Source organism: Triturus cristatus, chromosome 3_1, assembly GCF_964204655.1.
Source record: "Triturus cristatus chromosome 3_1, aTriCri1.1, whole genome shotgun sequence".
In the NCBI taxonomy this organism is placed as follows: Eukaryota; Metazoa; Chordata; class Amphibia; order Caudata; family Salamandridae; genus Triturus; species Triturus cristatus.
Genome location: NC_140583.1, coordinates 293,117,714 through 293,133,703, shown reverse-complemented (window position 1 = coordinate 293,133,703; position 15,990 = coordinate 293,117,714). Strand labels below are relative to the sequence as shown.

Sequence of the window (15,990 nt, the reverse complement as noted above, 5' to 3'; positions counted from 1 at the left end):
TGTGGGACTGTAGGATGGTTATATGAAAATACACATCTTAAAAGTCCATGTACACCATTTAGTCTCCCGGGTGGAAGGCAGAAACAGTCTGAGTCTGTTTCAGTATTTTGCAATTGTCCTTCCACAGAAAGGCGTTCAGAGATAAGGGTTGCTGGTATGCGATAGGCCTGAGGCCCATATTCTTTTTTGAGATGGAGAAGTTGTTGATATAACAACCCCCCCACCTTTTTCTGAGCCCAGTGCCCACTGCAGCCCTGAAGAGCAACAGACATACCTCTGGTAGTGGGATGGAGAGTGTTACACACATAACAGAGGCTAATGTGAATGATGCATTGAACGTACTGGGGAATGAGATGTTGGTGCACGAAAGGTTGATAACAGTGGAACCATCGTACAAAATCGCCAAGGGGGGTTTTGCTGTTTCAACAATTGCAAAATTTGTGGTGCGCAAGTGAAGGGTTGAATACTAGGGAAATACAGACTACAATTCCCAAGATTCAACCATTCACCTTGATACCGGATGAGGAACTTCTTAGTGGGTCGGAGTTCAACCCGGAAGGGATATAAACTGTTTCCGCAGTCATTGTGGGGCAGGTTATTCCGGACTTGCTGTTCGTCTGATGGCTGCTTCTTCCTGTGCGAGATTTAGTTGGTGAAGTAAGGGTGCTTGCACCAAATGTTTGTTTGTGAGCTTAACTAGGGTAATTTGGATCTTGCACTGTTCCCGTTTACCCGCTTCGTGGATCCTTGGATCTATCCTCCATTTGGGGGAGGAGTTTATTCTGTGCTTCCTGTATGTTCATTTTTTGGAAATCTTAGAGACCTTGTTTGTTACATAAAAGAAAGAAAGCCGAGGCAATTCCTCAGTTGCTTGTCAGCCTCCAAGTCAAGGCAACCAATCTATCCTTTTGATTACTAATGGGGATATCTTTGCTCAACAACAAACTTCTCTGAAACTGCAAAAAGGTGTTAAACAAATCTATCTCTGAATGGTATAAAAAGAATACTGTTCGTGTTTTCGTTTCTTATCACGGCTACAAAATATACAAGTTGGTATTATTCTAAGTTAATTTACTTTTCCTTTCTGCCGTTTTGACCAGGGATCATTGTGAGTCCTAATTGAATAAGGTTCACTCCCTGTGATGAAAGGCATGTATTTGTGTTAGGTGGGTATCTGCATTTCCCAAATAGATATCAAGAGGGTTAAGGAGGTGGAGAGTTGCTGTGAAATATATCTAATAAAGATCCTGCTATCTTTTCAGTCACAAGTGGTATCCCTTCAAACTAATTTGTCACTCGCTAGTGATGAGAGATCTGTGTCAAATACTCTACTTACAAATATATGTCTAAGAGATGACTTCAAGTTCACATGTTGATACAGGGGCTTTTTATTGTTTACAGGTATACTGAGTTATTCTTGAACTAGATTGCATAGTCAGAGAATCTACAACGAATGATAAAGGTTGTTATTTGTATTACAGGTCTCCTTCCCTGCTGTTCCATTCTTTCCTTTCCCTAGCTTGATCACCTTAATATTGTGGGCTATTACAACAAGCAGATTTGAGGCTGTTAGAACTGGGAGTCTCAAGTTGGCAGAGGTAGGTACCTTTGACAAAATAGGGACCCTTGCTTCTAGTCAGGGTAAGGGGGTACACTCCTAAAATAACCCCTGCTCACCCCCTTGGTAGCTTGGCACGAGCAGACAGACTTATCTCAGAGGCAGTGTGTAAAGCATTTGTGAACACATACAGTAACCCAGTGAAAACACTACAGATGGACACCACACAAGTTGTAGTATAAAAATAAGTATTTTTATATATACTAAACACAAGACCACAAACGACAAAAATCCACAATACTGTACTTTAAAAATGGTAGAATTAGCATATTTCTCTTAAGATGTAAAATGCACCTTAGGATGCGTCACGCTATACAACGAAAGTGTTGCAGGGAAGGTGATGAGTCGGTTCCTTACACGCAAGAACGGTGATGCGTCGGGTCCCTACTGATGCATAGGGGATGCGTCGGTTCTTCTCTGCGAGGGGAGGTGATGGGTCGGTTTCTTACTGCGCATTCGTGGCGATGCGACCCACAACGCCGTGATACGATGAAGATCCGGTGCGATGAAACATAGATGGCGTCTTCTTCTTGATGTGACACGATGCGTGCGCGCCCGGCGGCCGTGCGGCGACTCAACGATTCTTCTGAGCCGCGACAGGCCCTGCGACACGCTTCCCGGTGATGCGGCGGCGTCTGATGCGATGTTGGTCCTCTTCTCCGGCAATGCGAGGCGCTTCGGCAACGATGCGACAACTGCAGGGGCAACACGCTTTCCCAGCGATACGACGACAGTGGCTGCGACGGCGTCTGGTGCGTATGTTGAAACCAACCTTACTAAAAGATGCATTTTATCATTCTGAGTTCAGGCATACTAAACTCAAATTTCTACCTAGTTCCCTGAGTCAGTTAGGATTATAAGATGTAATAATCAAACTGGCTATTCTGGCCTATGGGGAACAGGTAGCCTTGCAATAGTGAAAAACGAAAATGGCTGTAATTCACTATTGGGAAATGCCACACACACCAGGGCATGTCATATCTTATACTTACAATGCACCCTGCCTTTGGGCCTAATATGCAGAAAAGGGAAGGTTTAGGGACTGGCAAGTGGGTGCAATTGCCCAGTCAACATGGCAGTACTAGACTGCACACAGGCTCTGCAATGGCAGACCTGAGACACACTTTACAGGCTGCTTCTGTGGGTGGCACAACCAGTGCTGCAAGCCCACCAGCAGCATTTGATTTACAAGCCCTGGGCACACTCAGTACACTGTACTAGGGGCTGACAAGTAAACCAAATAAGCCAATCATGGAGTCACTAATCCATACATCAATTTACAATATGGAGAGCATATACACTTTAGCACTGATCAGCAGTGGTAAAGTGCCCAGCGTCATAAAACCAACAAAAACAGGTCAGAGAAAATACAGGAGGATGGCAAAAAGTTCAGGGATGAAGGTGCAAAAAGGGCCAAGTCCAACAGAGTCTATCAAGAAGTGGGCCTATTGAGCATTGAACCGACCTAGACGACTACAACCCAACCTTTACAGAGAGATGCTCCCCTCGAAATTCTTTCTGGTATAGATGGGATATTAGGCAGGTAGGAGAGGAAAGGTAGGGCCTTGCCTTTTTGAATAATTTGCATGACCCATTTGTCGGACTTGATGGATCACCAACCCGGGAGGAAGTGCTCAATCCTACTCCCTAATGGTTAGGCATGTGTCGCTGAGGGCAAACTAAATAGTTTGCTGGCATTTGTAGCAGGGGAAGAGGAGTTAGAGGACTGCTAACCCTGCTGGCCCGGCTGGTTCATGGTCGTGGTCCCAAAAGGATAGTGTTTTATGCTGCATCACTGGCTGGGAAAGCGGTCTCTAATAATATGCAAATTCCATAGAGTAGCCCCTGAATTTCAAGAACTGCTGTGGGGTCGATGACGATCCAAGGAACTCTGGGGTGTCAGGACAAATTGAGGAATCAGCTCCGTGGATTGCTACCTAGGGAGCATGATTTAAATGGTGACACCCTTGCACCGTCTATTTGGAGCAAGAGTGGAGGGATGGGGTTGGGTACCCATAGCTCTCTTATGCTTACACTAGGACATGGACTCCTGCTCACCTGAGCATTTCTAGCAGGAAGTAATGTGGCCGTGGGAATGGCCATGTGACTGAAACTGGGCCCACGACTTGAAGCGATTGTGAGATCTAGGTGAAGACTGCAACTTCTTCTTGTTTTCAGCGACATACAACTTTGCCTCCCGCTCTCAAATCTTTTGGATGTATGGAGTGCATTTATCACATGACTTACAGTTATGTCTGGAGCACAAGCACAAACTGCACGTCTAGTACAGGTCTGTGACCAATGCCTGCTTCCTGCAATTGCTGTACAATTTGAATCCTGTCAGATTTGGTGGAGACATTATTCCCAAGCACACAGGCATGGCGCTGGCTAAGGTCCTTTTTGGCTGATAGATATCAGGCTGTCTACCTCACCCCTTTCCTCGCTTCCTACCGGCAACAGAAGCAGTGTCCCGCAAAGCTCGGCCTAGAGTCCATCCCCGTTTAACATCCACATGGCCTATTGGTAGTGGAAACATGGGGTTTCAAGGTTGTTTCATACAAGCATGACACCCAGCTGATGCTTTCCTTCAATCAGATAGAAGACTTAATAACAGAAAAATTCCAGGGTTGCCTCAATGGAGTAGTAGACTGGATGACGAACAGTTGTCGCAAAGATAACGGGGAGAAATCTGAGAAGGAATCTCCAGGAACTCCATCCCCCAGGATTGCCACAGAACTGGTGGCCTTCAGAACTGCCCCATCCGCAGTGGTAAGGAACCTAGGAGTTAAGTTTGAACAAGACCTGTCCTTTGAACCACAGATTTCGGCAGTAGTATGCACATACTTTGGCATGAGGAAATCAAAGTTCTTTCATGGAATATCTCCCAAAGGACTCCAGGAACAGCTGCGGTCCGCGCAAGTAACAGCAGTGGGCGGTGGGGCTGGGTAAGGGGGATTTCGAGGGAGATTGCAGAGGGAAAATTAATAATGAATTAATTTTCCCTCTGCATCGGCACTCAAAATCCCCCCTTACCCAGCCCCACCGCCCCACCGCTGTTACGTTCATGGACCGCGGCTGTCCAGGTAAACCACTGTACATGCTCTAATTACCTCCAGGTTTAATTAGTCCAACACTCTTTAACTGGGAGCTTCAGACAAACTGATCAACAGATTACAAAGGGTTAAGAATGCTGTGGTGAGGCTCATTGTCAACCTATCTTGCAGACACACGCTGAGCTAGACGATGAGGAATTTAAACTGGCTCTCAGTCGAGAAGAGAATTTTTTACAAGTCCCTGCTTATTACCTTGAGGGCCTTGCGTACTTAGAGACCAGCCTACCTCTACACGCGTTTTAAGGTATAGGCACTGAGCTCAGCCACTTTAGGCCTTTTGAAAATTCCCAAGATTATAAGGGCAAGGAAGGGATTTCACTCCTTTTCCTTCCTGGCAGCCAAGTCTTGGAATACTTTATCACCTTCTCTAAGACAGGCTCCTCCTTCAATCTTTAAGCTACTTGCTATCTCCCAGTCTCCCCAGCGCACAGTGCCGGGGTGCACATCAGAGAGCAGCTGTTGCACTATACAAGACTGTTTCATTCATTCATTCACTGTGAAAACTTTTGAAGCTGTCAGAAGACCAACAAAGTTAGGAGCAAAGCTCTGAATCCACATCGAAAGGCATAGAAAAAGGAAGTGCAGGTGTGGCGCTAATATGCGGCCCTGCTCTGTCACTTCTGTAGTTAGAAGTATCCATTAGAAGATATCAAATTTCCGCATAGTCATAGAAGACAGGGTTTTGTTAGGGTGCCAATAGAATGTATTCCATTTTCACTAGGGCACTGAACTTCTTCAACCCATTCGGCCACAGAGGGCAACTCATTTCCATATGATCACCTAGAATAACTGGTTCTTGAGGTGGTGCTAGTCAAGAGGACTATGTACTGGATGTGGGGAACTTTGCCATATGTTTCACAGATCTCTGATATAGAAGAGGGCACGGAAACTGGGAGAACTGGAAACTAAGCCTTGGTGATATCTGAGGCTGCCCCATAATCAATTAATTTAAAACAAGCCAGAAGATCCATCTCGTGAAATTAGAGGCAGAATTACTCAAATGCATTTAGCATCTGAATTGCAAACAGGTCTATTGAGAAATTAGATGTTATATTTGTTTAGCTGATCACTCATCGCAAAGATGTCTCAATGATCCACTCTGGTTTGTGCTCTTAACCCTAACTGTGTGTCATGTTATTTACCAACGTCGTCCTTTTGTTCAGCATTTATACTTGAAATATAAACTATCAAATAGATAAAGAATAAGGAAGGATTGATTAAGCGTGATACCATATGCTGTTATGTTGTATACCTCCTATGAATAGGTATTGCCAGCCTGGCCATAGCTACCTCTGGCGAGTCAAGAAGACTGAGTTGATCTTGGTAATCTTTATAAGCAAAAATATCCAGTATCCTGGTCCTAGAGGAAGGTGAAGCAGCTTCATCACTAAACCTCATCAAACCTCCGTACAATCCCAAGAGTGGGAGAAAACGTTTGCCGTGTTTCTGGCACAAGGACAAAAAATAATCAGCGGAGCAGGGAGGAAAGTACAAAGACCCTCCACCCCAATCTACAAATAAATCAAAGAGAAAGGAGGGGGAAAAAACACAATATTTGTCACATTTAAAAATCTCAACTAAAATACATTGGGGTCAAAGCATCCAACACTCCTGACAGTTAAAATTGTGAGACCCAGTTGTAATGCCACCTAATGGTAACTACACTTTCCACTTTTCATTGATGCCTGGGACAAAACACACATTTCACCTTTTGTTGATGCCTAGCACAGACCAGACTTTCTACGTTTTAATCATACCCAGGGCAAACCAAACAGACCCCCTTTCAATGATAACTACGAAAATACCTATTCTGTTCTCTAAACATACAAAGTTCAAATAATCTGTTTATTGTTTAACCATACCTTTATACCGAATGTGCAAAGAAAAGGAAAATGTGTGTTCGTTCACAGATGTAAAGGTGCACAGTACATAGGACCAATAACACCCTACTTGTTTTTAGATATTCAGTGACAAATACACATCGAATGTTTGAATGCAAGAGAAAACTACGCACCCCACTTTTTAACAGTGCCCAGTACTATGGGATACCAAGTAACCCACAGTTTAACAAAATATACTGCACACCACAGAAAGTATCTGCTAAATGGCAGATGAAAGTAGGACAAATTAAAAATGTAACTTTTTAGAGGTGACTCGGGTAACTCGTACACCCCGTAAAAGTTGGTACCTAGGACCAACCAATAATATATATAATAAACCAAACAACCTCTTTAACTCGCTACTAAAAGTACTCGGGCATTAAACCATGTAATACTACCTAGGAAAAGCCATGCACCACGTTACCTCACGGTAACCAAGGCCAGCACGCATTCTGACCTACCTAGAGAAAGCTATCTATTCTGTTTTATCACAATGCCTAGAAAAACCAATAACCAATATAACAGTCTCTCATACTATAGTTAATCTTCTAGCAAGTATAGTCACCATAGACCTATGCGGTCTGCGTTGCTACATTAAAGGCAACAACCGTTGAAAAGCACGCACCTTCTGTTATCTTTTTTTTTTAAATACATTTTATTGATTTACATAATTTGTTGGGTCAACATTACAGTCTTCATGATTAGGCAATCTTTACATTCGATTTCACAATAGGGAAGCATTAGTGTTTTACAATCATACGCCTCGCTGCCCCTGTGACTTAGCAAATTAAACTAAAAAGAAAGAAAACCAAAATAGCACGGTAGAAAGAAAACAAACACAAGCAAACAGAGAAGGAAAACAATGCGAACACAGTGTGGCTGTTAAGAGCTATGGTTTGGCACATTTCAAGAGAAACAGCGTGATAACTTACACTGAAAGTCAATTCTTTATAGACAGGCACGTTACAAGTGAGCACAAAAACTATTTTTGCAGAAGGTAGGTGGTGTGAGGGTTTTGTACGTGTGAATATGTCTCCCAACTACTTCTCGAGCTACATTCCTGTTCTTCTTGTTTATTCGAGAATCGTAGCACAGCTCTATATTCCAGTAATTACTTCACAGACCTTGCATTTACCCGTTCATTTCACAGCGGTCTTTCTTCATTTCTAGGTCTTGCAGACCTAGCGCCGGAGCGCGCATGCCCTATTGTGGGAGATGAGATTTTAGAAGTGGACTTCAAGCCCCGCCCATCTTTATTATTGGCTAGCGTCATCATTTATGTTAAATGCTGCCCTCTGATTGAGAATGAGGCTTTTTAGTTACCGCCCGGTCTCCTTTTAGCTCCGCCAATCTGGATTGAATTGTGTACTCGCGGAAATTACACGGTGGCTTTATGTTGTGGGTGCGTCCTATTTTATATCACTCGGCTTTGGCAATGGCAGCCGGGGGTTCTTTTTTGCATCGCGCTTTCCCTTAAAGTGAAAGTGCGATGCAAATATAAACAAGAGGCTGCCTTTGTCACTCGGCTTTGGCAATCACAGGTGCGTGTGTTGTTACACGGTGGCTCTATATTGTGGGTGCGCACGATTTTATTTCACTCGGCTGTGGCAAAGGCAGCCACATGTTCATTTTTGCATCGCACTTTCACTTAAAGTGAAAGCGCCATGCAAATATAAACAAGCGGCTGCCTTTGTCACTCAGCTTTGGCAATAGCAGGTGTGTGTGTTGTTACATAGTAGCTTTATGTTGTGGGTGCGCACTACTTTATTTCACTCTGCTTTGTCAATAGCAGTCGCGTGTTCATTTTTGCATCGCACTTTCACTTAAAGTGAAAGCACGATGCAAATATAAACAGGCAGCTGCCTTTGTCACTCAGCTTTGGCAATCTCAGGTGCGTGTGTTGTTACACGGTGGCTTTATGTTGTGGGTGCGCACTATTTTATTTTACTCGGCTTTGGCAATGGCAGCCGCGTGTTCATTTTTGCATCACGCTTTCACTTAAAGTGAAAGCGTGATGCACATATAAACAAGCGGCTGCCTTTGTCACTCGGCTTTGGCAATCACAGGCGCGTGTTTATTTTTGCACCCCTTCCGTTTTAGGAAGACAAATTTTCATCTCTTCCAAAGAGCTTTACTGTGAAACTAACAGTGCCCTAGCAAAGTGCCCTGCCCGCTCAAGTCCCAAGCATTGCGAAAGGTGAGCTGCCACCTACCCTCCCTAAGTGCCAGGCCTTGCCAAAGTGTCTTACTTGTACAATAACCCTTCCGACTGGCGTGCCAACCTCCCAAACGTTAACACTAACCTCCTTGCGTCTACCAAAAGAAAATCTTTAAGCATCCGATTACTTCTGCTTTGCTTTCGACTCTAAAAGCACTTCAAAACAGAAGGCAAAGAAAACCAATTGGAAAGCTAGTTCGCGCAAACTGACAAGGTAGGGGTGGAGTAAGGAAAGGCTGCCTGCACCGCCCCGTGATGCCTGTAATTGGCTAGAAGCGAGAATGACCAGCCAGAAAAAGATGACACAGCCACACCGGAAGTGACCGTCGAGCCAACGCCCAGGCAGGCAGCAGGCTTCATCCACCTCGGATGTGAACGCCCCACCTTAACGCGGGCGGCTGCTATTGAAGTGGTTGTTTACGGAAACAAACGTACAGCGGCCAGTGCTGTTGCCTTGATGATGGGCTCTCCGACAGACCGGCCCTGGCACATCCAGTTTATGACACTGGCAAGAGGAAGGCTCACCTGGTAGATGGGTGCCGTCATTGCCCCCAGCAGCGGCATGCCAGCAACCTGGAGAGGGCACAGTAGGCAATAGTATTTAATGCCCCACAGCCTCTTGGAGGCCTGAAAGAGACAGTTATTCCCTGGCTAGTCGTAACACTCACCTCTCACTGCCTCGCTCCTGTGTTTTTTTTGGCCGTCTTCCACTACAACCTCACCTGTCATTGATTTTCTAGTGACATGTGTCTACACCTCTGCTGTATGTATCTACTCTGCTTGCAACATGGTATTGTGTATTAATTGCTAGTTTGATTTCTCTCTCTGTTAAGCGCACTGCCACCTTCATCTGGTTTGAGCTGCGCTATATTTAAGCGCACTGCCACCTTCATCTGGTTTGAGCTGCGCTATATAGGAAACTAATAAAATACATTGCTCTACCCATGCAGTACGATCAGCTACTAAAGGGCACCATAAGGTAGGTGCATACGGAGAGGTGGGTGGAGAGTTGAGATCCCGCAGGCTTAGTGAATCACTCTCGTATTTACGATAGTTTAAGTTATTGCATTATGAATGACAATGACATTTATTATGTTTTAAAAATAAAAATAAAAACAAAAATAAAAGGCATTGTCATTTACAATGTCAATAGCTCAAACCAGTGTCAATGCGAGACCTATTGCATTGCAAATGCTTGTTTGGCTTCCGCTCTTACCATGTAGAAACCTCATACCATGCCAGACATACTCCCTCATTTTTTTCTAATTATTGTCATGACCTCTGCTTCCGCTAGAGCCCACTTTTGCAAGTCCCTTAACAGAATCTTAATATTTGGGGCGACTGCTTTCCAGGACATGGCTATTCTGCATATGGTGTTGTGGGCACTAGGCCCACATGCTTATCAGTAAGACTCTAAGACACATTAGTAGGGCACTACTAACTGGCCCAGGGCACGTGCGCCCGGCCCCTTTTAATTGCAGGGTCACTTGACCAGTGATGCCTGTGGTGGGTGGGTGTAAAGTGTGGGGTACAACAGGCAGAACACTAGAACGTGTCCAGCCGGACACAACATCCCTCCCAAACTTTAATGAAAAGAAACAAACAAAGGTCCAACCTGTAAGAAAACAAATGAACAACACATAGCACCAAATGAGTCTCTTCAGGCTGTCAGCCAGGCAGCGCTGGAGCTTTGGACTGCATGGTCAGGATGCTTTGATCCGCATTGGCGGTGTACTTTAGACCGGCCTGGTCTTGCGTGTGGGAGTCTATGTACAAAGTTCAAGTATCGGTGCATCTGAAGCGGTGGTGCTCAGGTTCCGGTGGACGACAAACCTACAGCTGTTGGGGTTGATCTCGGTGTGTGAGGTCTTTCCTTGGAGGCGACGTGCTTGATTGTCTTTCTAGCTCCTGACAGCCGAGCAACTTCAGACTTGCCTCTCTCGCCTGGACTCCTCTCTCACTGGAGCCTGCTGGAGGGCCTTCCTGCCGGGCTGCCATGGGACCGTGTGGACTGTGCGGGCTTTGTGTAAGCCGCGCGAAGGTGTCCCTGAGGCACTGCCAACAGGACTCACAGCCAAGTCGCTCATGTAGCTGCAGAGGGTGGTGTCTCTGCCCAGATGTTCTCGCAGTCAGGACTCAAGTTCTGCGCCTTCCTCTGATGGTCATTGGGTGACCATTCTTCGACTGTGACCTCCAGGCTTCCCGTGCCTGCCGTGGAGCTGCTGCAGACGCATCTCTCCTATTCGGATTCTCCTCTCACAGGAACTCCGTTGAGGCCCTTGCCCCTGGATTGCCACGTCACCGCATGGGCTGTGCGGGCCTTTCGCAAGCTACGCTGAGGGGTCGCTGCAGAACTCCCAACAGGGCCACGGCCAAGCCTTGTGTAACCCCAAGGGTGGATATTTCAATGGTCGGGTATGCACTACTTCAACAGGCTGCAGGTTGACGGGGCACACAGAAGGTTCCTGGGTGGCTAGCCTCGTTGAACTCCGGTTGTCTGGAGTGTCTGGATCCACTCTGGTGGTACGATGCTCCTTTGCTATCTGTGGTGATGATGCACCTGGATGACGATGATAAACAGAAATATTTCTTCAGTTGGGCAACAGGCGGTGATCTCTTGCCTTGGGTGACCTTGTGGAGTGAGGAGGACTGGAGGGACTTCGTGGCCACTTGCAGGTGTCTTCCAGCAGGTGCACTTGCTAGGCGCGGTGCTATCGATACCAAGCAGCCGGTGACCGGTGAGAGGACGGTCGAACTGCGAAGCGTGGGGCCTGGACGCAGATCGCGCTTGCTAGCGGCTTATGGTTGGTCCTCCCGCGAAGCTGTCTCCAGTGACATATCTGCACCCTGGTGGCTGGTTTGTGCTGATGTACACCTTCTCAAGTGCTGGCACGAGTCCTCTGTCCTCTCGCTCTTCTCCGTTCCATCTTGGCCGCCTGTGGTGGTTGTCTGCCCTGTGGCGTTGTGCCACTATTCTTTCTACCTCTGCGGAGTGGCGTCCTGCCACTCTCTTTTCCTCCTTCCGACCAGGTCCTCACTTGAATGTGGCGTCTTGCCACATATCTCATGTTTGCGCCACATGGACATCTCACTGGTTGCGTCCAGTTCTTGGGATGGTCTTCACTTTTCTGCATACTTGTCGCAGGTCTGTCCTGTCAGTAGGACTTGCTTCTTCCTCTGGGGACCTTTCACGGGCATCATCCTCTCCTCCAGGATTTTGCGGTGCTCCTCTTCTCTTCATTCAAGGGCGTCATGCTTGCGCCGCAAGGCTGCGCCACCATGACGCTTGATCCTGCCTCTGTGCAGACATGCTTGGCGGGGTTAGTCATTTCGATTGATGTGCTCCTTCTTGCTTGCGGAGTGATGTGGCGTCCGGCCACATGTTGCGGGTCTTCAGTGCACATGCTGTGGTGCCTGCTTGCCACTTAGAGTGTGTGAGTCTCCTATTGTTTGTCTGGGGCCACTGGCGACTCCGTCTTGAGGCAGTTTGAGGGATGACACTCGGCTGTCTTCGGCCCTTGGCGGGGCTTCTCAGGTGCGGTGGAGATTCTCCCTGATGCCTTCAGCATTGCTCCTTCTCTTTGGGGAGGTCTTACTATCCTGGGCCTGCTGTCGAGCTCACTGGTGCGGCCTTCTGTGTACCTTGGACTTTGCCTGCTCCGTCCACTCTGTAGGCGCCCTCTTCCGGCACTTGGCGTGCCCGCTTTTCTTTCTTGTGGAGGTGGCGGTTCACCACTGAGGGTGGGTGGTGCAATTTCCTCGCTTGCGGTGGAGTCACACAGCCACTGGGGGTTTGCATGACATGTGCACGGTCTGCACGTACTTCCTGTGGGCCATGCTGCTTCTTTGGGCTTTGCTTCTTTTGTTTGTTCGGCACTTGTCTGGGCAGGTGCAGCTTTGGGTTTCTTGGGGCCCTTGGTGAGGTGTATATATTAGACAGAGAGAGACCCCTTGTTACGACCAGGGGAATAGGGTACTCTTAACAAGTTAAAACAGACAATCCCTTGGACGCCAGTACATGTGATACCACCAAGCCCACTGCTAGGTTGGAATATAACTAGGGCTCCCGGTTTTCCGTTTAAACTGATTTTTACATATAAATACAGACGGAAATCTATTTTTCCTTTGTCTGTATTTATATGTAAAAACGGCAAAATACTAGCAAATTATGCAGTGCTGCCGTGCTCGAATCTTTTCACTTTGGGATGGGTGTTTTTAAGTTGCCAGTTTAGTTGTTCCCTCTGCTCTTTACAGGTCCCTCGATGCAACTTTACAGGTCTGTGTAGAAACACTGGTGGAGTTTGTGCAGTTGCACATGTGTTTTTGTGGCGTGTTTGTGTGGCAAAAGTTGGGAGGGTGTCCTTACCCAGCTTGTGTGCACAAGCCAGGGATGGTGCCAGAGGTGTGTAGTTGCAGCGCATAATTGTTCATCGACCAAGGGCGCATATTAAATTAGATGATTTACATGCCATGAATGTTCGGTATACATATAGATACAATGACAGCACAGAGGCGCAACTAGAGTCAAATTTCCTGGGGGGGGACTAAGAAAACATTTCAGGGGGGCTAATTCTTCCAGCAGTAGGCAGAGTGGGGAACAGGAGCTCTAAGAAGGGGTGACAAAAAACAACAAAGCCCATTAACAAGCAAATGGTCTTTTAAAGACCTGTGAAGTACTTGGGTGCGGCTGTGTGTGTGCCTGGGAAGCTGTCTTAGACACTGAATGTGCTCTCTGCTGACTGCTCTGGACGAGCTTCGATAGACACTGAGAGTGTTGTGCCTACGTCACTGAAATTGTTCCGCCTGCCTGGCTCTAGATAAGCTCATATGGAAACTGAGTGTTGGGCATTGGTCACTGAAGATGTTGTAAATAAGCTCAGATGTACAGTGGTGGGCATTGGGTCACTGGATGTGCTCTCTGGTGCCTGCTCTAGAGGAGTCGGGGAAGGATAAAAGTCTGTGTCGTCCGTGTCGAAATGGAAACTTTTAACCATCAGGTTTCACTCTGATCTCAGGGCACTCATAAAGCTGAGCTCGACTACCATACCCATTCACACATCCAATCTTCATGAATTCTTCATTAATTCATGTATTCATTCACATGCAGGCAGCAGCTTTGTCACAAGGCGCTTCCCGCAGCAATGTCTTCTTATCTCACCAAGTAGGTGTGAAGCCTAGATCAGATGCCAGTTTCTTCCCATGGTTACCGTGTCCGATAGTTAATAGATTAGCTGGTGTCTAACCTAAACTCACGTGGCCCGTGTCTTTTTCAGTAACCTTTTTCCTTCTCCCCTTTTTATATTTAATTTGACAAGCTTTAGTCAGAGATAGGTTTTGACAGATCAGTCATCAATATGTTACACATTCATGATACATATCTCATCTATTACCCTCTGTTATGGTGCTTATCTGAAAGACGGAAGTATGAAGGCCTGAACTCCTGACTTACGGATCACTACGTGTTTTGGGGATGTGTTGTATTTTTTGAGAATTTAGAGTTATTACAAACACGTAAAAATGCTTAAAGATTCCAGCTTGATCAATACACATATAAACATTCACCTTTGGAATCGAATCTTATTCTCACAATATGAAAGTGAAAGCCACTTGATAAAAGTAAATCTCCATTACAATTTACCAGCAAATGTGTTCCTTTGTTAGGTTTCAGAATAGAAGTCTATAGCAAGCACCTGAGGTGACAAGCAGCACCGTTAAAGGCCCCACCCACATAATGAAGAAAAAACACAATTTCACTCCTGATTGAGGACATAGTGTTCTGTGGTGTAACAAAGACGGGGGCCCGGAGCAGCAAGGGCCCCCTCAGCACAGTACTCTGGCCTGGGATTTTCGGATTAAATCCGGAGCGGGGGCCCTTCTTTTACCTTGCGGGGGGGGGGGCCCCCTCAAGTTTCATTACGCCACTGCTCAAACACATTCCATTACCAGAACGCACATTGATTACTCTGTCTGCATTCTAAAGAAGGGGTGGCAGCTTGCGTTCTTGCTGGCACCCCGCCCCAATTTAGTTCAGCACCCAGCAGATATACCCTCTCTGTCCTGGGCTGTCCCGAGAGCTGCCCCAGAAGCTGTGCATCTATCTAGCCTCCTGCAACCCTACATGTGCCTTTTCATAAACAAACCAGAAAGAGCCTCACTGTCTTCAAAGTCTCTTGAAATGCATATGTGCCTGTACTACAATGGCAAAGTTTTCAGATGAATGTATTGTGTTGACCAATAACAACGGAGGGCATTTGTGTGCATTGTCAATTTAAATAAATGTGGAAAAATACTAGCTGTAGCGTCGTCTTTTGCTTGTGGCAAAAATAAATGTGGATAAATACAGAAAAAATGCCCAAAAAATAAATATGGATAAATACAGACGGAAATGGCAAAAAAATAAATACCATAAAACCGGGAGCCCTAATTATAACTAATACCACCCACACTCTTTCCAAATAACTACTTGTACAAAAAAGCGAATCATTAACAGACTCATTCAATTAGAACGAGGAGGACGAGTTTTAGGCGGACCGCTGCATTTTATCAGCACAAACCAAAGAGAGGAGGAGAAGTATGTAGTGTTTGCTTTAACTTAGAATTACACGTTTTTCTACTAAATTGCTGCAATACGATTTTGAAGTTAGTCACATTCAAGGTTCTAGAAATGTGTGTGCAGATTATTTTTCAAGACATCCTGTTGACTCAAAGCTGGATATGGAGGATGAGGATGAAGAGGAGTGTTTTGTCGCCTCTGTGGGTTTGGAGGAAATGTGCGCTGTCAGTGAAGTTGAATGGAGAGATTTTCTAGCTAAAGATACGTTGTTGGGTGATGTCATCAGATGTGTAAAGGAAGGTTGGCCTAGGGAGAAGAATATATCATTTTCTCTTCAAACTTTTGTTAAAGTTGCTCCTGAACTCTCAATAGAGGATGGTTTGCTTGTACGTGGAGATAGGTTGGTCCCTCCTGGCATGTTAAGAGCGAGGTTGATACAGGGAGCACATGAAGGCCATTTGGGTAGAACACTCACGAAGAGGAGACTTCGTGAACGTTTCTGGTGGCCACAAATGGACAATGATGTGGATTTGTTTGTGGGGGAGTGTGCAATCTGTTCTGGTTCAGATAAGTGCTTGAAGGTCCATACTCCACCTCTGCAACCTATC

The 15,990-nt window shown here is 46.0% G+C and overlaps 1 long non-coding RNA gene across 2 annotated transcripts in view; it reads left to right on the top strand.

The window, feature by feature from the left end:
• Positions 1-589: 589 nt before the first annotated feature.
• LOC146860123 (uncharacterized) overlaps positions 590-15,990 on the top strand; it is a 574,096-nt gene continuing 558,695 nt past the window's right edge. For both annotated transcript variants that reach the window (XR_014978794.1, XR_014978795.1), the window contains exon 1: positions 590-657. This is a non-coding gene — a long non-coding RNA (uncharacterized LOC146860123). The remainder of the gene's footprint in view (positions 658-15,990) is intronic.